Source organism: Dama dama, chromosome 22 (genome assembly GCF_033118175.1).
Source record: "Dama dama isolate Ldn47 chromosome 22, ASM3311817v1, whole genome shotgun sequence".
Classification (NCBI taxonomy): domain Eukaryota; kingdom Metazoa; phylum Chordata; class Mammalia; order Artiodactyla; family Cervidae; genus Dama; species Dama dama.
Window position 1 is genome coordinate 9,078,519 of NC_083702.1, and position 22,931 is coordinate 9,101,449.

The following is a 22,931-nucleotide window of genomic DNA, read 5'->3' on the forward strand; positions in this document are numbered from 1 at the left end:
GCCCCTGGGGCGGAGACCTGGCTTCTGGTTCTGCATCCTCAGCACCCAGTGAGGGCTGACAGCCACTTCCAAGGACACCTGCCTTGACCCTGTGGGGCAGCACTTGCCCCTTTGAAGTCAGGACATCAGGCCAGGATAGTCTGTGTCTGGCCAAGAAATGACTGACGGGGTCAGGGTTTACACTCGGATCTTCACTGCGAGTCCGTGTTCATCCTCTGACGACAGGGACTTTGCACACCTACTCCGATCCAGCCTTCCCTCCACTCGAACCAAGTTTCCTCTGCACTCCTGTCTGACCCCCTGACCTAGGTGCGTGCCTGGATCCTCCGTGTGGCAGGAGTAAGTAGCATTTCTGAGATGGAAGGAATGCAGATAACCAGGCAAATGCTCTGGTTCAAAAGCACCAGGTTGTAGAGCACGATCCTGCCCTGGGGTGGCCTTGAGGGCCCCTGGGTTCCTGAGAGCCCTGGGGCTGCGGGTGCCTCCACCGCTGTGCCCAAGTCCTTTGCAGGTCCCCAAAGAGGAGGAGGAGGTGACAAGACCAGCCTTACTCGGGAACACATGGGGTTTACTGTCCCTCTGAGACCCTGAATTGTTGGAGCAGGGGCACCATGTGGCCGGGGCTTATGTAAGTTAGAAAATGAGGAAGTTTCCTCCCCATGTGACAAGTCACAACCCTGCCCCCACCCCCGCCCCCATCACCATGACAAGCGCGGGGACACTTCCAGGGAAGACGGGTGCATTTGAGGCACATGTGACCTTTGTCCGCGGGGACCCCATCCGGTCCTTGTCATCGCCTCCTCGTGGGCTCTGAGAGTCTGGGGCCTCTTTGCTGAAGGACACGAGAGTTTTCCAGATGGATCCACATCCTGGGCCACACGGGCCCTCCCCTGGCCTCCCTGATGAGAGCATGTGATGAAAACAAAATGAAGTGATGCTGGGGTGGGTGACCGAGGGGACCAGGGCTCTGAGAACCAAGCAGGCCTCTCCCAGGAACAAGACGGTGCTGGCTGAGAGCAGCTGTAACCGAGTGAGACCTGGGAGAAAAGGATGCTGTCTGAGGGGTGGGCTCTAGACTTCCTTCCCCTCGAGCAGAGAGCCCAGTGCTACTCCTGCCCTTCCTTGGGGCCAGCTGGTCTCCAAGGAGGGAGGTGGCCATAGAGGTCCCAGGAGCTGAGGGCACAGGGCCCTGGGCCTCCTCCCTCAGGGTCCCAGATGTGCTGGCTTCCGGCCTCAGGCACTGTGGGCAGTGGTCTCACGCTGGTCTGGGGGCTCCATCCAGGTGACGTCAGTTTCTATCTGCAGCAGGGACGCGGGGAGTGACAGGGTCAGGCAGCCTCATAGGCAGAGCTAGCACTCCTGGGGAGATGGGACACTGGGGTCAGACAGATCCCAAATGGGCACGGTCATCACACAGCACAGTGAGAGAGGGTAGGGGTTTGCAGCTCCAGGAGGACTTCCTGGAAGAGGAAATAACTCAGACGTTTATCAAACCAGTAGTCCAGCAAAGCGCAGGGACTTGGGGAGGGGAGCATCCAGGCTGAAGGACTAGCATAAGCAAAGATGGAGGAGGCTACGCAACATGAGCTGGGTGGGGTGCTGTAGCTAGCACAGAGTTTGTTTTGCTTTTTATTTATTTTTGGCTGTGCTGGGTCTTCATCGCTGTGCACAGGTTTTCTAGTTGCAGCGAGCAGGGCTACTTTCGAGTTACTCCGCAGGCTTCTCACGGCAGTGGCTTCTCTTGTTACAGAGCACGGGCTCTAGGGCACTCTGGCTTCAGTAGTTGTGGCACATGGGCTTCGTTGCCCCGCAGCATGTGGAATCTTCCCGGACCAGGGATCGAACCCGTGTCCCCTGCATCGGCAGATGGATCCTTAACCGCTGAACGACCAGGGATGTCCGCTAGCATGGAGCATTGATACAGGGGACGGAGAGAAGACTGGAAGAGTGGGCAGAGGGCAGGTGATATCAGGTCAAGAGAGCCTTGTGGAAAAGCACTGGGATGCCATCAAAGCTGAGGGGTTGATGCAGTCAGATTCATTCACGCTTCATGTAGATCCTGTGGTCAGTGTGGCAGGCAAGTCAGGAGACCCCGTGGGGTCCTGGGTGGCAAGGTGATTCAGCACAGAGGTCTTAGCAACAGAAGAAGGACCCCAGAAACACTTAGGGGGTAAAGTTCTTCTGGCTTGAAGCTCAGTTTCCTTCAGCTCTAGGCATGAGCAGTCTCCAGAACCAAGGTGAGCTTCAGCCCGCAGGTGGCAGAAAAGTGGCAGTGAGGTGGTCCAGGGCGAGAGCAAGAGGGAGGCCACTACACTCAGAGCCCAAGGGCGGGAGAGGCCATTAAACCTGGTCTTTTATTTAAGAGCGTGTGAAACATTCTTTAATGACGGTTACAGGCTGCCCTGGAGGCCCGGCCTCCAGAAGCAGGGTGCCGCGGTCAGCTGCAGGTAATAACAATTCCATTCACATATTGTAGTCTCAGGCCTAAGAGTCTGCTTTCATGTTCCAAAGACAGAAGATAAATGGCCCTTATCATTTTTATGTAGCGGGTGTCACCACCGAAGCCGCACGTAGAGTGCCCCGAGCTGCTTCTGTGCTTGTTCATTAGACACTTTAAGACCTTTCTCCAGGGAGAAGATGCCCCTTAGCTGAGAAATGACTCCTGGTTTAACATAGCCCAAGTCCACAGGACTCATGCACAGTCGCTCCCCCCTCCAATTAGAACCGTTGGGTGAGCCTGAGCCCTGGAACTGGGGCTGGAGGGATGGCTTCCTGCCCCAGCCAAAAGGAAGCAACATCCTGCTAGGCAGGGCAGGGCAGCGGGCCTCTCTCACCAGATGACCAGGAGGGGCGCTGCAAGAGCGTGAGAGGAAGGGGTGCTGAGTGAGGGTGGGCTGAGGGCCAGGCAGCCCGCCCAGTTCTCACTGAGGATCCCCCCGGTTATCCAGGCAGGATCTCCAGGCAACGGGGAGGATGCTGTGGTCCAGAAAGAGAAGACACAGCCCCTCCACCAGCACCCTCCCCTCTGTTCTCCCAGGGGAGGCTGGGAGGGCTGGGGGCCTGCTCTTGGACAGATGAGGGGATGGGGGGCTTTAAATCCACCTGAAACTGGGCAGTGTCTCTGGGAGTGAGCCTCACTGTTTGGAGACCTCTGCGAAGGTCAGGATGGCGCTGTAGCGCCAGACAGCTTAATCAGGACACAATCCAGTCTCTTCATTGTAGACCCAGGTCCTAGTCCATCTTTCAAACTGATGAGCAATCTTGTTGGGACGTGTTGGGGTTTGGTGTTTTTTTTTCCTTCATGTTTTATTACTTCCCCCCCCCCCCAAGTCTTCCCGGAATACAAATCTATACAGGGGAGGGGCGTGGCTTAGTGCGTTATCAACTCCGCAGCCCAGCACTCAAACCCCAGCTCCCCTCTGGGGAGGCCCGGCTCCCCCAGGAACCAGCGCTGACCTGGGCGGGGGTCCCCTCAGCTGGGAGGGGAGGACCAGAGGGGAATCAGGAGGGGAAGGGGAGGTTCATGATGGGGAGAGGAGGGCAGGCCCTGGCTGCCGGGCTGGGTTGAGGCCTGGGGGTGGGCGGAACTTGCCCAGACAGATCCACGATGGCCAGACCAGACTGTGCATGGAGACAGAGGTCAAAGCAAGTTGCTGCCAGGGTGGGTGCCAGGCCCACGAGGACCATTCGTTTTGCATGAGGAGGACACCCCTGTTTCAGAGCCCCGGGGCCTCAGCAGGGGAACGGCCCATGCTGGTCTGCAGAAGGACCTACCGAGGGCCAGGCTGGACCTTCAGCTCCCTGGACCCTGTGGAGTGGGTTTCAGGTCCTGACTCCTTTTTCTGGGAGACTGAGGGTGATGAAGCAATTGGTCTCATAACTAATGACAGAGAGAGACCCACGGCCTTGCACATGGTGGAAATGAGGGGTCAACCCCATCCGCCCCTGACAACCCAGAACCCGGTGGGCGAGGCCTCATGGCAACCTTCTCATTTACAAAAGGAGAGAACAAGTCCCCACTGCAGCAGGAGGCATGCTGGAGGCTGGGCATGTGGGAGGGGCCCCCCTGATGGCCCCCCAGCCCTGCCGCCCCTTCCCGGGCTCCCTGAGGGTGCAACCTGTTCCCATCCCAGGCTGGGCACTGTGCTGGTGCCTGAGTCATGGGCATCATCCTCCAGCGTGAGAGCCGCCCTGGCACGTGGCCCTGCGTGGAAGGAGGGGCGGCCTTGCTCCTGGGAGCTGAGTCACTCAGGGGACCTGGGAGTGAGCTCCAGGGTGCAGACACTCCCCCAGGCCCTGGAGGCGTCTCAGAGATCTCTGGAGGTGCTCTGCTCCCGAGGACGTGGCCACGCGGCAAGGTCCCCACACGTCCAGCTCCCACGCCATCGGTTGCAGGGACTCTGAACAGAAAGCTGGGCTCTGACATGAGTTTGCTCGGTGTCTGAGTTGGTGTGACCCTGCCCCCTGTCCAGGGGTGGGTGGTGGTGCCCGCTTGGCCCCCCACGGACAGAGCGGAGGGCCGGGCTGCACCCAGCTCTCTGTCAGCTGTCATCCCTTGGGCCCCCACCCCTCTGGAGCCCAGGCAGCCCTAGAGCTGTGACCTTCCCCTGCTGGGGGTGCGGGGGGAGAACTCAGGCCAGATCTCACTGGCTCAGGGTGAGATGGTGCAGGAGGGCCTCCGCAGACCCCGGGCCTCTCCCCTTGAACCTTCCGAGCCCGGTCCAATAGCTTCCCCGGGATTCTCTTCCTCCCAGAGCCAGCTTCCAGCCCGAGCAGACGTCACAGCCAAGATCTCTTTCCTGAAATCGGCTCAGTTTCAGCCCATTACTCCTCATTACTCTCCTGAACGACTCCTTCTCAGTCTCCTCCTCCTCCACGTTTGGTCCGTGCCCTTCAGAGGTTTGCAACAGGACTCATTTCTTGGCCCAGGGACAGGCCATCCATCTTCTTAATCTGACTTCATAAATCAGCCATCTGGGCCTCCTCAGGCAGCCCTCCATGGCCCCCTCTGCCCCTGGAGGCCTTTGGGCACGTCTCAGGGCAGCACCCAACGGGGCCGCCAGCCCCTCCAGGAGGGGGCCTGCTCCCCCAACATGCCCAGCACCGTCCTTCCTCCCCACCGTGCCCCCACTCCTGACGACAGGTCGGGGGCTCCCAGCTGCCCCAGCAGGACTCCCACCAGCAGCCTGGGCAGCTGCCTCTCCTGTCAGCAGACCCTTCTCCTGGAACCGGGATGTCTTAAGCTTGTTGGGATCAATTGCCCGTGTCGTTCCACTTAGTCCCCCTGCCAGGCCCTGACATCTTCACTGGAGGGGAGGAAACAAGGGCTTTCCAGGACTCTGAACCAATCCCTAAGGGACACGGCCTTGGGATGGAGAATAAAGCAGGGTCTGGAGGGGGCGGGGCAGTTAGAAGCAGCCCAGAGCCAGTGACCTTTAGAAAAAGCCACAAGTAGCCACCCCCCCCCGTACCCCCTGGGGAGCCCTGTGAGGGGCAGTAGGACCAGCGGAGTCCAGTGCCAGGCCTGGCACACAGAGAGCTCTCAGGTAAGATTGCTAAGGGGCAGAGGAGATGTGGCAACTCTGGTAAATAGAAATGGTGTGTGGGTGTGTGTGGGTGTGTGTGTGTGTGGGTGTGGGTGTGTATGTGTGTGTATGGTGTATGCATTGTGTATATGTATGGGTTCTGTATGCGTGTCAGTGATTTCTTGGTGGGGACAAATCCCAAGGACTGATGCGGAAGCTGAAACTCAGATACTTTGGCCACCTGATGCGAAGAACTGACTCATTGGAAAAGACCCTGATGCTGGAAAAGATTGAAGGTGGGAGGAGAAGGGGATGATGGAGGATGAGATGGTTGGATGGTATCACCGACTCGATGGACATGAGTTTGAGTAAGCTCCAGGAGTTGGTGATGGACAGGGAAGCCTGGCATGCTGCAGTCCATGGGGTCGCAAAGAGACAAACACGACTGAGCGACTCAACTGAACTGAACTGAACTGTTTAGTCACTAAGTCGTGTCTCTTGCAACCCCATAGATTGTAGACTGACTAGCTCCTCTATCCATGGGATTTCTCAGGCAAGAATACTGGAGTGGGTTGCCATTTCCTTCTCTAGGGTATCTTCCCAACTCAGGGATCAAACCTGAGTCTCCTGCATTGGCAGACGGGTTCTTTACCACTGAGCCACCTGGGAAGACATCTTTGACTTGAACCCCCACTCAAAGACCCACTGGCCAGAAGATACACTTTAAGTTTATATAGTTAGTTGCTCAGCTAAAATTAACTTAGCATCTGCTCTGTTCTGAGCAGGCAAATGATGAAAATGCAGCAGTAATAATAAAAACACAGTTCTTGCTTTGTGAGGTGTGTGTGCCTGCTGGACGGCTTCCTGGAGGAGGGGTGTTAACCCTGCAACTGATGGGAGAAAATTTGAATGATTAGATTAATGGTTCTAAAACTGGTCCAAGCCCAGGGGCACCTGGGAACTTTTAGAAATGTAGATTTTCTGGCTGAATCAGACACAGATGGCAAAATGTCCTCCAGGTGTTTCAGGTGAGAACCCCCTGGGCTAGGCCAAGGGAAAATCAGCATCGAGGGAAACCAGATTCTGGGAATTCTCTCCTCTGGCCAAGATTTTGGGGCCTCAAAGCGTGTTCTGGGCTCCTGTCCAGGTGCTGAAGCATCCTGCAGGTCTATAAAGTGTGTGCCTGGGTTCGGGGCAAAGCAGAGAACACTATTCAAAAAATTTGATATTAGTATTTTTCCAAAGAGCATGAAGATCGTCATCATGTGAAATACAAGAATCTCAGACATCTTATCTATTTTATCCCCCAAATTAGACAGTACTAGAATTGCTCAGGGCTTCCCAAGTGACTCAGCTGTAAAGAATCTGCTGGCCAATGCAGGAGGTGCAAGGGACGTGGGGTCAATCCCTGGGTCAGGAAGATCCCCTGGAGAAGGGAAGGGCAACCCACTCCAGTATTCTTGCCTGGAGAATCCCATGGACAGAGGAGTCTGGCAGGCTACAGTCTCTGGGGTTGCAGAAGAGTCGGACATGACTTAAAGACTAAACAACAGGATTGTTCTACAAAGTCAGTGTACCTCCAGGCTTTCCCCACACGTGGACCATCTCCTTGACCCCTGCTCTTGCCTCTGGGGCCTCCTTCCATCAGGAATCACCTTTCATTAGGACTGGCTCTCGTGGGGGCTCTCTTGTCCCCTCTGGGCTTTGTCTGAAGATGCCTTCATCCTGTTCTTGCGAGACATGTTTACCTGATACAGATTCCAGTTGGGCAATGAATTCACTTATGTTTTTAGTCTTTGATAATATTGATTTCCAGGCTCCTAGCCTCTCTCACTGCCATTAAGGAGTCTGCCATTCACAGATGGGTCATATTCTCTTCGGCTTCTTGTAAGATTTCTTTGCTATTCTCCCTCACTGTGATGGGTCCGTGTGTGGGGTTTTGGTGTTTTGGTTTTTTTTTTAAACCCTTGCTTAGGATTTATTGTGCTTCCTGAACTGAAATTCGTGTCTTTCATCAATTCTGGAAAATTCTCAGCCAGCACCTCTTTGAATAATGACTTTCTCTCCTGTTCTCAATTGTCCCCCTCTGGCCCTCCGTGCAGCTGTGCATTATTGCTCATCCCAGCCTCCTCTTCTTAGCCTCTATCTCATATGTTCTGGCTTTCCCTCTGTCCTGCATTTAACGCATCCTGGTAATTGCTTCTGCTCCATCTTCTAGTTCACTGATTCTCTCCTGAACTGGGTCTATTTGCTGTTCCTCCCATCCGTGGAGTTTTGTGTTTCAGTTATTACGTTTTTCATTTCTAGAAGTTCTACCTGGCTCTTTTTCAATCTCTTGGATCACTTTTATAGTCTTTCCCCCACTCCTTGTCTGTATTCTCAGTTCTCTCTTGAAACATTTTTAACTTATTTTTATTCTAGTTCTGATCACTCAAACATCTGAAATCTTTTGATCTAGTTTTGCATTCGTGGTTTCTGCTGACTCTGACTCATCATGGATTGTTTTCTCATGTGTTTTGCAATTTGAGATTGTAGCCAAATGATATTCTGTAGGAACCCAGAAAGACCTAGAAGACATGGGTGTGCTCTAGCTATGTGCCCCAGGTTTATCCACCCAACACCACTTTAGGTTAACTTCTGGGCTTGGAGTTTTCTGGACCACTGATCTCACAAATTTGAGCCCCAATTGCTAGTGAAGATCAGCCTAAATTGACACGTTCTCAAGAAGGAATCTTTTTTATCTTCATTCATTGCAGGGCCCCGGACACATGAATATCCTTGCTGTCTTTCTTTGCTAACTAAAAGTTTGGTTTTTACAGACCAACCTTATGCTGAGTGTACCACCTCAGAGGGTCCCAGCTTGAGATAAAGATCTCGCTTCACACTCCCAAGCTCCCAAGAGCTCTAGATAAGATAATGTCTTGTGGGTTAGTCGATAAGTTGTGTTACTTTTGTGACCCCATGGACTGTAGCTCGCCAGACTCTTCTGTCCATAGGACTTCCCAGGCAAGCACACTGGAGTGAGTTGCCATTTGCTTCTCCAGGGGATCCTCCTGACCCAGGGATTGAACCTGCATCTCCTGCTTGCCAAGTGGATTCTTTACCACCAAGCACCTGGGAGGCCCCAAAGATAAAGTGTGCATTGCAGTTAAAACCCAGTTCTAGGCTCCTAGCAAATGCCTCAAGACAGTGTTTGCTTATAGCTCCAGTATTATTTCCCACATCATTACTGGCTCTCAGGAATTTCCCTTACTTTCTTGCAAACTTAGCTATGCATTGAATAAAGAAGTTTGTAATGACTGAACCTGCATTTTTAGGTGTTTTTGTAGCAAGAGTGTCCCTCAACCCCTGGAAGATCTGACTATAGCAGAACAAATACTTGTTCACCAAACCACCTCTTCTTCCTTTGGGGCTCACACCTAGACCACAGCCCTAGCTACCCTCAACCCTTGCAGCTAAGCATGGTAGCATGTCCAGTGGAACTCTTCCCAGGTCAGGATTGTGAAAACCTCCCACACCATCCACAGTGGAAGATGACAGAGTCACGAGACAGATGAGCCTGCATCCCTAATCACTGCCTGAAGGAGAACTGCCTGCCATTTCAAACGTTAGATGAATAAGAAAAAAAGCCCCTGGGACTTAAGGATTAACCTGTGACAGCAGCCTTTGTTCTTTAGTCCACTGGTCCACCATTTGTCAGAATTAAAGTCTCACATAGAATTGTCCTGTAGTTTAGTGTTAATCTCGAGAGGCATCAGTGAGCAATGGTGTGAAGCAAGATCCTAACTACCTGCCCAGAAATTGAACCTGGGTAGCCTGGATGACGAAGAAGGCAATGGCACCCCATTCCAGTACTCTTGCCTAGAAAATCCCATGGATGGAAGAGCCTGGTAGGCTGCAGTCCATGGGGTTACTAAGAGTCGGGCACGACTGATAGACTTCACTTTCACTTTTCACTTTCATGCTTTGGAGAAGGAAATGGCAACCCACTCCAGTATTCTTGCCTGGGACAGAGGAGCCTAGTGGGCTGCCGTCTATGGGGCGCACAGAGTCAGACACGACTGAAGTGACTTAGCAGCAGCAGCAGCAGCAGCCTGGATGAGGGGCTTCCCTGGTGGCTGAGATGGTAAAGAATCTGCCTGCAATGTGGGAGACCTGGGTTCAATCCCGGGGTTGGGCAGATCCCCCGCAGGAGGGCATGACAACCCACCCCCAGTATTCTTGCCTGGAGAATCCCTATGGACAGAGGAACCTGGCAGGCTACCACCCATGGGGCCACAAAGAGTCAGACACGACTGAGTGGCTAAGCTGGATGAGAACCAGGAATCCTAGCCACGAGACCAGCAAGGGCTAGAGGCTGAAAGATATTTTTCCCTGGATCTTTGCCCCCAGTGAAAAATGCATTTATTATGAAGGCAGAAACTATAAATGCAGATACAAAGTTTATTATTAGAGACAAAGTACAACAACAAATGGAAGAGCACAAGAGAAACAATTTAAATGAGATAGAAGCAAGGCAGAGATGCACACCCAGAGGAAAAGGGTGTGGGTGTACCCCTAGTGAGGAAGAAGGCAGTAAAAAGGTGGCTAAGTCACTTATATAGGTCAGTTCTTCAGGGTCTTTGTCTTCCTTCAGACCAATTATCTGATTTTTTTTCCCCCACACCTCACTACCCCGAGACCCTCCCCTGGGTGTGCACGTACTCCTCAGCTGAGACGAATCTCAAAGTGAAGTCTTCTGGGAGGAGCAAGACTCATATGACCTGGCATTATCCTTTGACTTTTGACCCACAAGGAGCCTTTCTGCGCATGTGTAGTGTCTCCCTCGTCCCCAAAGATGAGGGGAGCGGAGATCCCTTAATCCTTTACTCAACCAGGGTTTTGCCCCCTTTGTCCTTGCAATGACTGTTACCTTAAGGTGTTTACAAGAGACAAACACTGACTATTTACCCTATTTCTGTCATTACTTTCATTTCAGAGGGCAAAAAGGAACCTGTTTGTAAATGCCTTAACTGGAACCCACCTATCTCTTGTCCCAGGAAACGCTAACAGTTCTAAGTATCCAGCCTGAAGCCCACTGCTCTGTGGCCCATGAAATGCAAACAGGAGGCCAGTTGTAAATGTCTAACCTGGAGCCCATCTATGTCCTAACTTAAACCTGTACAATCTTGTCAGGCCTTAGGGGCTTCAGGGGTGTGTATTCAAGGGGGTCCTAGGATGCAAAATCACGGCTCACAGAGCCTGAGCAGCTCACTGGAGTTGCAAGTGGAATATTGGTTTGAGAAAGATCCCCCTTCCTTTCTCTGCCTTGTCACTGTTCCACGCCAGGCCTGCACTGGCCACTAGGTCCCCAGATCATACAGGTGAGGCTTTGCTCTTGAGGCGCTCCTGTGTATTGGAGACACAGACGCAGACATAGGCAAGCCTGGGGCGAGAAGATAATGGTGGTCGTGGATTGTGGTGGAGTGATGACTCAGGTGATGGCCCATTCAGACTGAGGGTCAGGGCTTGGCTGGGATGTACCAGGTTGCCAGCCCCGAAGTTCAGGTCCCTGGAGATAGAATCAGGCAGGCCCTGCTCTGTTCCCTGCAGGCGAGATTCCAGAGGGCAGCCCAGCCCGCCTGGCAGGAAGGGGCCCGGGCATGCTCTGGAGGTGGGCATGTGGCCCAGAGCCGGCAGGATGTTGAGGCTGCCGCATGCAGAAAAACCTCATCTCCACAGCCCTTAATGACACCTTGCTTGACCTCTGGAGTCCTCACTTCACCCACTGTGCAAGCATGTCTTCAAGAGGCCACAAACCTGTATTCACTGACCGCTTCTGCAGGGATGAGGGCTGCCGTTGGGCATTGGCGACATTGTAGGGATACAGTTGTTAGGGGAGCATTGATTGAAACTGCTCACCCTGGCCAGGCACCACAGTAACCATTTTCATGAGGTCCTGGTAAGGAACAGGTAACTAATAAGCCACCACCAACTGGAAGAGTTCGAGAAAGGCCAAAAGGAGATGCCATGTGACCTACCACCTCCCAGAATCCTTCTCGCTGGAATCCATCTTGGCTGAGCAATGCGTGTGCCACCAGGAAGGACCCTGAGTCAGAATGATTGGGCAGAGACAACCCGGAAAAAGAAATCCCATCACCATAAAACCCGAGACTTCGAACCACGTGGCCAAGCAGTCCTCCCAGTTTCCTTTCCCTTCCTGCTCTCAGCCTGGTGCCCCTTCCAAATAAAATCAGCTTCAGTGTCTCCTCAGACAATTCATTTCTGAGTGTTAGACAAGAGCCCCCTTTTGGGACCTGGAAGGGATCCCCCTTCCTACAACACGGAGACACATCAGGTTGGAGAATGGGCGTCCTGACCCCCACCCTTGATGACTCATAGCCTGGAGGGACAAGGAAGGGCCCCCTGCTGGTAACTCACCACATCCCCTCCTCTGCCCCCCAGTTCTGGTAACTGCAGTGTCCACAGCCCCCTACCCCCCACCCACAAGATCACACGTGTGGTAAGTGGTCCCTACTAGCAAAGGTGTGAGTTAGAATGACCCAGTTGTGATGTCGCTTTTATGTGTCAACCTGGCTGGGCCGTGGCGCTCAGTTGCTTAGTCAAGCACTATGTAGACACAGCTCTGAGGGTAATTTGCGGGTGTGATAACATTTACGATCAGTTGAACTTGAGTAAAGGAGCTGGCTCTCCATGAGGCAGGTGGGCCTCATTGAACGGGTAAAAGGTCTTAAGAGCAAAAACAGAGATTTTCCAGAGAAAAGGGGACTTTGCTTCCAGACTGGAACACGGAAGTCCTGCCTGAGTTCCCAGCCTGCCTGGGTGGGGAGGAGGGTCTCAAAGACATTTTAGGGGCATTTTCTGTGCCCTTGTATACACTCAGAAGCAGAGGTGTGGGACTTCCCTGGTGGTTCAGTGGTTAAGAACCCGCCTTGCAATGCAGGCGATGTGGGTTCAATCCCTGTTTGGGGACTAAGATCCCACATGTCACAGGGCAACTAAGCCCACACCCAGCAACAAGAGAGAAGCCCTCGCGCCGCAATAAAGATCCCACATGATGCAAGACCCCACGGAGAAAGTAAAATTAAAAAAAAAAGTAGGGGCTTGGATGGAGGAGATGGAGGCTTCCTCTCAGCCCAGGGCTACAGATGGACTGAGCAGCCTCCTTCTTCGTGAAGGGAAGGATGGGGGTGAGGGACCCATGGAGTCCCAAGGTCGTGAGGCATCATCATCTCTACAGCAAGTCACGTTCCTGTGGAATCGGACCATACAGGAGTGAGGCCCCAGAAACCCCTGGCCGGGCATGAGAGCCGCAGAAGAGAGGAGGCCAGCCTCTAAGGGAGGACGTGTCTCCCTGTCCAGAACCACCTACTGTGTGCCGCTCTTACTGTGTGCCTTCCTTCTGCCCATGGAGGAAGCAGGACCACGAGGGTGAAGGGTCTCATCGTGTATTCCGTAAGCTTCTTGTGGCTGCAATATGAGCCTGTGTGGAGCGGCCCTTGAGGCACGAAGCTGCGCTGAAAGGGCTTCAGAGATTGGGAAACTGAGGCCCAGAAGGACGTGACACCCCTAGGCTGACACAGCTCAAGCCTTCTGAGTACTCGGACCCAGGGAAACCCCCGTTCAGCAGCTTCCTCGCTACATAAACTTGATGGAAGGAATTCTCCTGTGCCTCGGTTTCCCTGTCTGTAAAATTGAAGACATCAAAGTATCCTGTGCCCTGGCCCTAAGGATGAAATGAAATAACTCATGTGAAAGAGCCTCATCAGACACCTAACATAATAAACCTTGATTAAAATTACTCTCTGGACCACAGTGCTATTATTCTAATTTTCTCCCACTAAGCACTCTGTATTCGCTAAATGAGTGATTTTTTTAAAACATTTTATTATGAAAGTTTCAAACACACAGCCAAGTGGAAAGAATTTTTAGTGAACACCCAGATTCTATAACAGTAGAATTCTACCATTTACATTTCATAATACTTGCTTTATCAATATCCATCCATCAATCTGTCTTACTTTTTGATGCATTTCAAAGTAAATTGATGATGTCAGTCCAATTCCCCTTCAATGCTTCCTGATTTACTGTTTGGGGGGGGAGGCAGTGAAATTTACATACAGTGAAATGCACAAAACTTAAAAGTCATTTGCAAATAAACATGTAATACAAACCCATATCGGAACAAAGGATATGACTATCATCCCAGAGGGGCTTCCCAGGTGGCTCAGAGGTAAAGAATCTGCCTGCCAGTGAAGGAGACACAGGAGACTTGGTTCGATCCCTGGGTTGGAAAGATCCCCTCGAGAAGGAAATGGCTACCCACTCTGGTATTCTTGCCTGGGAAATCCCATGAACAGAGGAGCCTGGCGGGCTACCGTCTATGGGGTCGCAAAGAGTTGGACACGACCCAGCAACTGAGCACACATCATCCCAGAAAGTGTCCTCCCGCCTCTTTGGAGGCAGTCCTGCCCCTGCTTCCAGGAGGCAACCACTGTTCTGATTTGTTTCCACTACAGGTTAACCTTCCTGTTGTAGAATTTCATATGATGCAGAACATGATTCATAACACAGGGCTCTGTGTACTTGTGTCAGCTGTCTGCGGCTGTATAACAAATTACTCCTAAACGGAGTGGCTTAAAACATCACCACCTAAGAGTTCACAGTTTCTCTGGGCTGGGAACTGGGACTCAGCTTACCCGGTGGTGCTGTAGCCGTGAAGTTGTGTCTCTTGCGCCCCAGTGGACTGTAGCCTGCCGGGCTCCTCAGTCCATGAGATTTCCTGGGCAAGAATACAGGAGTGGGTTACCATTTCCTCCTCCAGGGGATCTTCCCAATCCAGGAATCGAACCCACGTCTCCTGCATTGCAGGAGATTCTTTACAGGCTGAGCCACCTGGGAAGCCCCCTGGCTTAACTGGACCCTCTGGCTAGGGGTCCCCTAAGGCTGCAATCCACACGCTGCCAGGGGCTGCAGTCTCTCATCTGCAGGCTTGGCTGCGGGAGGTCCGCTTCCCGGCTCACTGGAATGGGTGCGGATGGGATCAGCACCTTGAGGGTTGTTGGGCTCAGGGCCTCACCCCCGTGGATGCTGGCCTGAGGACTGCATCTTTCAACCCCTCATCACGGAGGCCTTGCACAGGGCAGCCTACAGCATGGCAGCCAGTTCCCGTCAGAGTGATGAGATGAGCAGGCCAGAAAAGACGAGGAAGACAGAAGCCAGATCCTTGCCACCTGCTCTCAGAAGTGACATCCCATCACTTCTGCCATAGTCTAGCCATCAGGAGGAAGTCACTAGGTCCAGCCCACACGCTAGGGGTGGGGACTCTACAAGGGAATGGATACCAGGAGGGAGGCTCACTGAGCACCATCTGACAGGCTGCCACCTTCCTTGGGTGAGACACTCAGGGCCTGTCCGTCCCCAGCTGGGAACAGTCTTCCTGGATGCTCTCTCCAAATTGTCCTCTGACTCTGGGAGGTAACCATGGTGATGGTGCCTGTGTCCCTTGTTGTGGCGGCCTCCTGGAGGGAAGATGCTCCTCTCCATGGTTGTGGCTGGTCTGGGCTCTGTCCCAAATCCAACTGGGGCCCTGAGTCCCTGACATTTGCCTCTCCATCCTCCCAGGATGGAGTGTCTTGTGGGGAACACCTCTCCAGGTAGTATGTGATATGGGGTGCCCTGGAGTGGGGGTGAAACCCCCCTGGTTCTACATTTAATTGACAAGTCCTGCTGGCACCTTTCCTCGGGGCCAGAGCTGCCCTTTTCAGCACCAGCACAGCAGGCTGCCCCCCGATTTGCCCAAGCAGGCTGACTCTGGCCCATGGTCACTTGGTGGGCAGGACAGGGACTCTGACCTGAGCGCCCTTCCCATCTCCCAAGATAGAAGAGGTGAGCGCGCATGTGACAGGCACCACATGGGGAGGAAAGAGCATGGAATCGGGTCTGGGCTGTGACTCGGCCTCCAGCCCACGTGCAGACCTCAGCCCGCTCCCTGCGGGCACTGAACACAGAGGGCCTCGGGTGGCCGCCGGGCTGGTGATGTGCTTTCCGTTATTGCAAGTATGAGGGGGAGATGGTCAGGATATCAATGGAGAGTCAGAGATGGAGGGAGGTAAGACAGAGAGACAGAAGCGGATGGAGAGATGGACAGAGAGAGACAGAGACACGGAGCCAGGCAGAGAGGAAGGGAGAGCAGCAGGAGACACAGGGACCAGGAGGCCAATGCTGACGAGCTGAAATGGGGTGAATGGGGGTGTTGGCAGCAGTATTGGGGAGACCTTCCTCCCCGCCCCGCATCTCCTAGGGTAAAGGCAAAAGCCTCATCCTGAGGAGCTGACCTCTGGAGCCATCAGCCCAGCCCTGGAGGTGGGGGTGGGGGCGCTCAGGGATCCCAGGCAGCCACTCAGGAGAAGATCAGACCAGATCTCAACCTGGGTAAGTCAGTCACCTCCTCCCTCTGATAGGATTGGCAGATCAGCAAATAAGCATCTGACCTCCAGTCAAACCAGAGATATGGTATGGAACATACACTAAAAAATTATTCGTGATTTATTTGATATTCAAATTTAACCAAGCGTCCTGGATTTGATCTGGCGGCCCGACTCTCTGAGGGGTGGCCAATGCCTTTGTATGGCTGTCTACCTCTTGTCCTCCAGGCCCTGGCCCAAAGGACTCCCTTCCAGAGAGGTGTCCCCTGACCATCCTGGCGGAAGGACCTTTCCCTCTCCCCTCAGCCATCCTCCATCAGAGCACCTGGTCCAGAGCCGTCCTGGCACTTGCAGGTTCTGAAACAACTCCACTCATGTGTCTGCTTGCTTTTTGTTTTCTATCTCCCCATCTGAGACAGCAGGCTCCTGAACTCGGGGACCCATCAACACGGTATCCCCAGCACCTATCACCTAGTGCATAGTAGGTGCTCAGCAAACATCTACTGAAATATGCAAGGCCAGAGCCATCAGGAAGGGCAGTGAGAAGAAATCGTGGGTGATGTGGGAGCACTGTGCGTACCCCACCCTCCCACTGGTGACCTGTCTGCTTTCCCATGAGTCTCAGAGCTGCCCCGGGGGACAGAGCCGTGGGGGCCCAGCCCGCATTTGGGGGCCTGCAGGTCTGCACCAGCCCAGCGGGGCCCTCTGGCAGCCCCTCCCCACAGGACCAGTCTCCGATCCACCGATTCCCAGAGCAACCCTGTTACCATGACAACGGCAATCTGAGGTCACAGCGCAGGAAACCGGAGGACGCCTCCCTCCTGGAACACTACCTCCGAGTCAGAATCTAATTTTCATTACAGCCGTAATAGCGGTTTTGCATAATCGTCCATATATTAATACCTAACATGCCAGTGTTTATTTGGTTAAAATTCATGAATTCAGGTCTAAATAAAAAGTGCTGATGGGTGAAGTTTTTCATTCTCTTAAAATGTTCTTTTTTTTCCTCAGTCTCTCTCCTTGGCAGCAACTTGCCTTTAATCCCATTATTAACGGGTAACGGAGAGGAAAACAAAGCGAGCACAGCTCTGCTCTCAGGGCCCAGGGTGGCCTCAGCGTGCGAGACAGATGCTCGCTCCCCGGCTATGGAAGGGGCGGGCAGGTCATGGTCACCACTGGCTCCGCCTCCTTGTGTGGCTTGGCACATGTCATACCGCCTCTCTGGGCCTCAGTTTCCTCGGGTAGAGAAATGAGGGAGGGGGTGAGCTGGGCACTAGGCTCTGGGCTGGGCGGAGGGGCCATGATTGCCATTGTTGGACTGATGCAGTGCGATGGGGACTCGGGAGACAGACAAGGACATGGGGATAAAGTGTTGGTGTGGAGGGAGAAGTGGAAGCTGGAGAGCAAAGCCATGGGCAGCTGGGAAGGCTTCCTGGAGGAAGTGACATTTGGGTAAGCTAAAGTGGTAAGTAAGAGCCAGGGGAAGAGGAGAAAGGGAACAAGGGACATTGTGGAGGGGGGCCTGTTCTTACAGGACACGGGGGAAGAGGCGTGGGGTTGGCAGCACGTGGGCGGTCTGCAGAGCGACAGAGGCTGATGAGGCCTGGAAAGGAGGCAGAGACAGCCTGGGGGCTGGGAGGGAGGAGAGAGTTCCAGGAGGAGGGACAGTCGCCTCCAAAGGGCCCTGCAAGGTGAGCCAAGGGGCCAAGGAATGTGCCCTGGGACGTCAGCAGGGAGGGTTGGGAGGAGAGGAAAAGGAGCTGGGTGGGGGAGCAGAAGGGAAGCAAGGCTGAGGTGGGCGATTCAGGCCGGGGTCCCCCGTGGGAGAGGAGAGGAGTCTGGAGCCCAGTCTTCCAGAGAGGGATGGGTGTTGGGGGTCAGCCGTCTAGAGGTTTTGAACAGGTGGAGTCTGAAGTGCCCCATGGAAGAGTCCAGCAGGCCTGCCTCTAGGGGCTGGGGGAGGAGGGGCTGGAGCAGCGTGTCTCCCCAGGAAGTCAAGGCTTGCTGGACAATTTGGTCATGAGAGCCGAGGCTGGGCAGCTGGACCAAGTCTCACGGGTGATGAATGAGGCTCGAGCTGGGGCCTGGACCTACGCTGGGACTCAGAGCCCTGCCTGCTCTGTGGAAGGCCTGCCCTGCCTCAGTTTTCTCATCTGAAAAAGGGGGTCAGACCCCTCCTCAGTGGAGGCAGGCCGTCAGGAGTGGGGGCAGGCCCGCCGCCGGCCCACGCCCACCGGTGCATGTGCAGCAGCCCCCACCAGCCATCGCCGCTCTCCCTGCCCCCACTGCTTCATCTATGGTGAGGCAGATGCCCAGGCCTCGATAAGGCTCCTGGTGAGACCCCCTCTGCCTCCCCCTCCTCAAGCAGGGAAAACCTAGTGCTCTGAGCAACACAGCCTGCAGCTGGAAGCATCCACACGGGCGCCACACAGAGAGGCCTGGAAGGCAGCAATGATGTCTCTGTCCATATCACCCTCTCCCCAATCCAGAGCTGCAGGGGCCACCAGAAGGGGTCTCAGAGCAGATGGGAAAGCAGGGGTGAGCCAACAGGGGGGTCACCTAGGGCCGGGGTTACAGGCCTGTCTGTGGGGTGGCCCCAGGTCTTCCTGTTCTCTGCTGTTCTCTGAAGTGGACAGCACTGGAGGTCACCCGTGTTGTCCCCATGTCCCTCTCCTGTCCAGGCCAAGGCCCTAGTTGGCCCTCAAGTATAGCGAGCACACACCAAGGGGGCGGGTAGACTAGACAAGGCTGGTGGGGATCAGGTCGGTGCTTCAGCCACGGCTTGGCTATTCCACTCCTACAGCTTGTTGACGTCCGGGTGCTCAGTCTCTGGACCTCTCTGGGTCCCTGGTCTGATCTGAGGGGCAGTGATGAGAGCACCCTTTCCAGGGATGAAGCCACACACAGCTTAGCCAGAGGAGAGGCAGCCCAGGTTTCTCTGCATGTCCAGATTCAGCCCTTCCTTCCAATAAGCACACAGTGGTTCTCCTTGACAGTTTCTCCCTTTCTTGCTCTCAAACCATGATGCTGGTGGGTCACCCCCATCCCTGGATCCCAGAGTTCAGACCTGGCCAATCAGAGCATGGCATTTACCCCAGTCAACCATGAACTTTGCCAGACTGTCAGGGAGAGACGCCCTCCTTCATCTGGGGGTGGGCAGATAGATAGGCCCCAAGCCTGGGCTGCTGGTGGCCACTCGGAGAAGAGGGAGGCAAACTCAGAAGGAAGCAGAGCCAAGAGGGAAAGAGAGACTTCGTCCTAGCAACATAGTTGGAGCCCTTGATCCAACTGCATCTGAAGCTGACTCTACCTCTGGACTTTTTCGCTACCTGAGCCACTAAGTTATTTTCATCTTATTTCTCTCTTTCTCCCTGTCTTCCATTCCTCTCTTCCAGCTTTTTCTTTCAAGTTCATTTGAGTTGGATTTTTGTCATTTGCGAACTGTGGTCTTGGAGAAGGCTCCTGAGAGTCCCTTGGACTGCAAGGAGATCCAACCAGTCCATCCTAAAGGAGATCAGTCCTGGGTGTTCATTGGAAGGACTGATGTGGAAGCTGAAACTTCAATGCTTTGGCCACCTGATGCAAAGACTGACTCATTGGAAAAGACTCTGATGCTGGGAAAGATTGAAGGCAGGAGGAGAAGGGGATGACAGAGGATGAGATGGTTGGATGGCATCACCGATTTGATGGACATGAGTTTGAGTAAACTCCAGGAGTTGGTGATGGACCGGGAGGCCTGGCGTGCAGCAGTCCATGGGGTCGCTAGGAGTCAGACACGACTGAGCGACTGAACTGAACTGAACTGAACCAAGAGTCCTGAAAATACCCACAGTATGACTTTAGGTAACAGTACCAGCTAAGTAGATGACTTCTCTCTTGTTACTCTCTCACCCGGGTCCAGCGTCTTCACTACAGAGCCAGGTTCTGCTTCCTCCCCAGCCCAGCAGCCCCTAACCCACACCCCAGCCAGAAGAGGACCCTTCCGGGGTGTCTCTAGGTCCCAGGCCCCACAGCCTGCGCATGATACACACATCACCACCACCACGCCCACCCACCCCCCACCGGGAATCCCCCCAGTTCAACACCCACGCCACTAGGGAAAGAACAGCCCGGACACACAGAAGAATTCTGAAATAGGCTTCGGGTTTTATTCAAAACAACACTGGTGGTGGCTGCCACTTGGTTTCTCTACCCCAGGCCGTCTGGGCCAGTGGGTACCAGCGCCATCAGCAACTAGGAGGCAAGTTTATTCACGCCATAGAAGCTGTACAGACACTGGGAGCGCGATAGTCACAGCAGCAGGGCTGGGTGGAGGGCTTCCAGGAGGAGGCGGCCTCTGTCTCCTCCTCAAACCCTGGCTCAGCCCAGGCTCCGCCAGGAACACTGATTATTGCACAAAGACAAAAAGTGTATTTGTATCTGGGCTAAACAGTGGTTTCTAAGACCCCAAGCCCTTACACAGCGCAGCAAATGGGGCCAGAGGTGGCCCTGGAAACAGAAAGCTCCAGTGGGAAGATTTGGGGTGGGGGGGGCAGGAAGACAGGCAGACAGGCTGATACTGTGCACATTTGGTCCACTTTTAGGGGGCTGCCTGGTGCAGGAGAAGGCCTGGCAGGAGACAGGAAAAGGGTTTGGCCGGGGCAGGCCATGTCCCATCTGGTCTTGGGTCCCTTTGTTCAGGTGTTGAGGTGCCTGCCAGCCACCATCCTGCAGAGATCTGCAAACACACAGCTTGGGGTGTCCAGCACCAGGGTCCCCACTCTCCTCAGGGCCAGGCCACGTCGGTTAGGGTAGGTTTGTGCTTTTGTGATGGACAGGCCGCAGGATCGGGGAGGGCAGAGGGACTAATCACCCAACCCTTAGCCATTTGGGCTTGTCCTGGCCAGCCAACCACAGCTTCCCTGGTCCCCTATCACCTGTAACTCCCAGAAACAAGACCAAGTGCCTGGGTTCTGCATTTAAGGCCCTCCAAGAACCAGCCCATCTCTCACGACTCCCTCGGGCAAAGCTTCTATCTTCTGTGTTCAGCTCTGAGACACATCCTGCTGTGACCAGACCTCCCACCATCACTCAGGTGATGGCTGGATCACACTTCCCACCTGTCTGCTTGTTCTGAGGTCACACAGATCCGGGTAAAAGGATGGCTTTATGTCAGACACACCCAAGATGTGTTCCCTGCCCAGCCACTGATAACCTGGTAACACCAGGAAAGTCACTTCCCTGGTCTGTGCGTGGAGCAGCAGTGCATACAGCTCAGGGCTGCCCAATGACGTCTGAGCCCAGAAAACAAAAGCTGCTGACTGGTGTCAGATACCATCCCCTTGAACCCCAACCCACCCTCCACACGGTCATCCCAGGTCCCTCTGGCCATCTTCCAGCCCCTGGCACACACATCCCTCCAGGAACATGCTGCCGGGCACAGCTACTGTGTGTGCGGCCTCCCCTCCACCTCGATTGGTGGGGCCAGCATGGCTCATGGAGGGAGGGTGCGGCAGAGCCCGGCAGGCTACCCGCGCCCTCTTCTTCCCCAGACGAGCAAGCACCCCCGTGATGAAACCACCAGCATGGCCAGGGCGGCCAGCACAAGGCTCTCTGGAGCAAACAGCTGAGGACCAGAGCCCAGCCTCCCCCCACCGCCAACAGGCCCCTGGGGGACAGGAGGGGACATGATGCCAGGCCCAGCCAACCTGTCCCCCGGAAGCTGCCGCCTGGGAGACTGCAGGGCTTCCGGGTACTGCCTGTGTGTCCTCAGGGCAACCCCTCAAAGAGGACTGTCCACCATTGCACTTTCAGGTGAGGACAGGGAGGCTCCAGAGGCTCAGGGGCAAGTCCAGGACTGACCACCAAGATGGCCCAACTCCCCCCACTGCCAGCAGAGAGGCCCGCAGCCCGGCTGTGACTTTCTGAATCCACCTGCTTTGAAACACAGGGTCCCTGTTTCACACTCCAGGTACTCGGGAGCTGGCCACCCACGGTGCCCCAGCCTCTTTGCTGCCCACGCTCTGAGGGTCCTGGGGTGGCCCCTTCAGCCCCTGGGGTGGGCCTTGGCTTCCTCAGGTGTGAAGTGGACTGAACAACTCTTCCCCGTACCAGCTCTTGGGGAAAGGCTTTGGAGGCCACGTTACCTCCTCCCCTTGCACGATGCCCAGACCCCAGGGGTCCCTCTGCCACCCAGAAGACCCAGGGCCTGTCAAGAACACCTTTCTCCTGAACCCGTAGCCCAGCCCAAAGCCAAGCTCTTTAAGGTCAGGGTTTGGGAACAAGGTCAAGGGCCCCTCGGTGGGGCCAGCTGAAGCCTTTGAGAGGCTCTCACACCGGCAAAGGGCCTGGTTATTGCTGAAGCGTGGTGAGTCCCCAGCTTTCAGCCTTTCCCACCCCACAACTTCTGTGTGTCTGCAGATCACTGCATCACCACGACCCAGCCTTCTTACTCAAAATGAGTTCAAGTCCATTCACTGCTCAAAACCCAGCCTTGATCTGAGCACTATGTCTGTGACGTCATGGGTCCAATGTACTGGGGTTTTTTCCTAATAAATACAGAAATAAATGCACAACTATTCAAATAAATACCCATCTGAAAAACGCAAAACTATTCAAATAAATACCTGTCTGGGAACCCATTTGAGAAGTATTGCCGCTTTGGGAAAGCTGGGGAGGGGAATGAAACAGAGACTCAGAGGCAGGCAGCAGGGAGAGAGGATGTGGGGATGTGGGTCTCCAGGTGCCAGGCAGGTGTGGGAAGGCGCAGGGGCCAGGGCTGATCCCAGGGCCCAGGCAGGTACCCCCACACCTACTTAGGGTCCTGTCAGATCTGTTTTACCCTGAACTCCATGGAGGATGGGGGAGCAGGGAGCAGAGTTGGTCAGGGGACAGGGAGTGGGGGGTGTGTACAACCTCCAGGAATGGCCGTGGCTCAGGGTCCACCCCAGGGTGGGGGTAAAAGGCAATAAGTAACCGGCCACTGATTGTCAGAACCCAG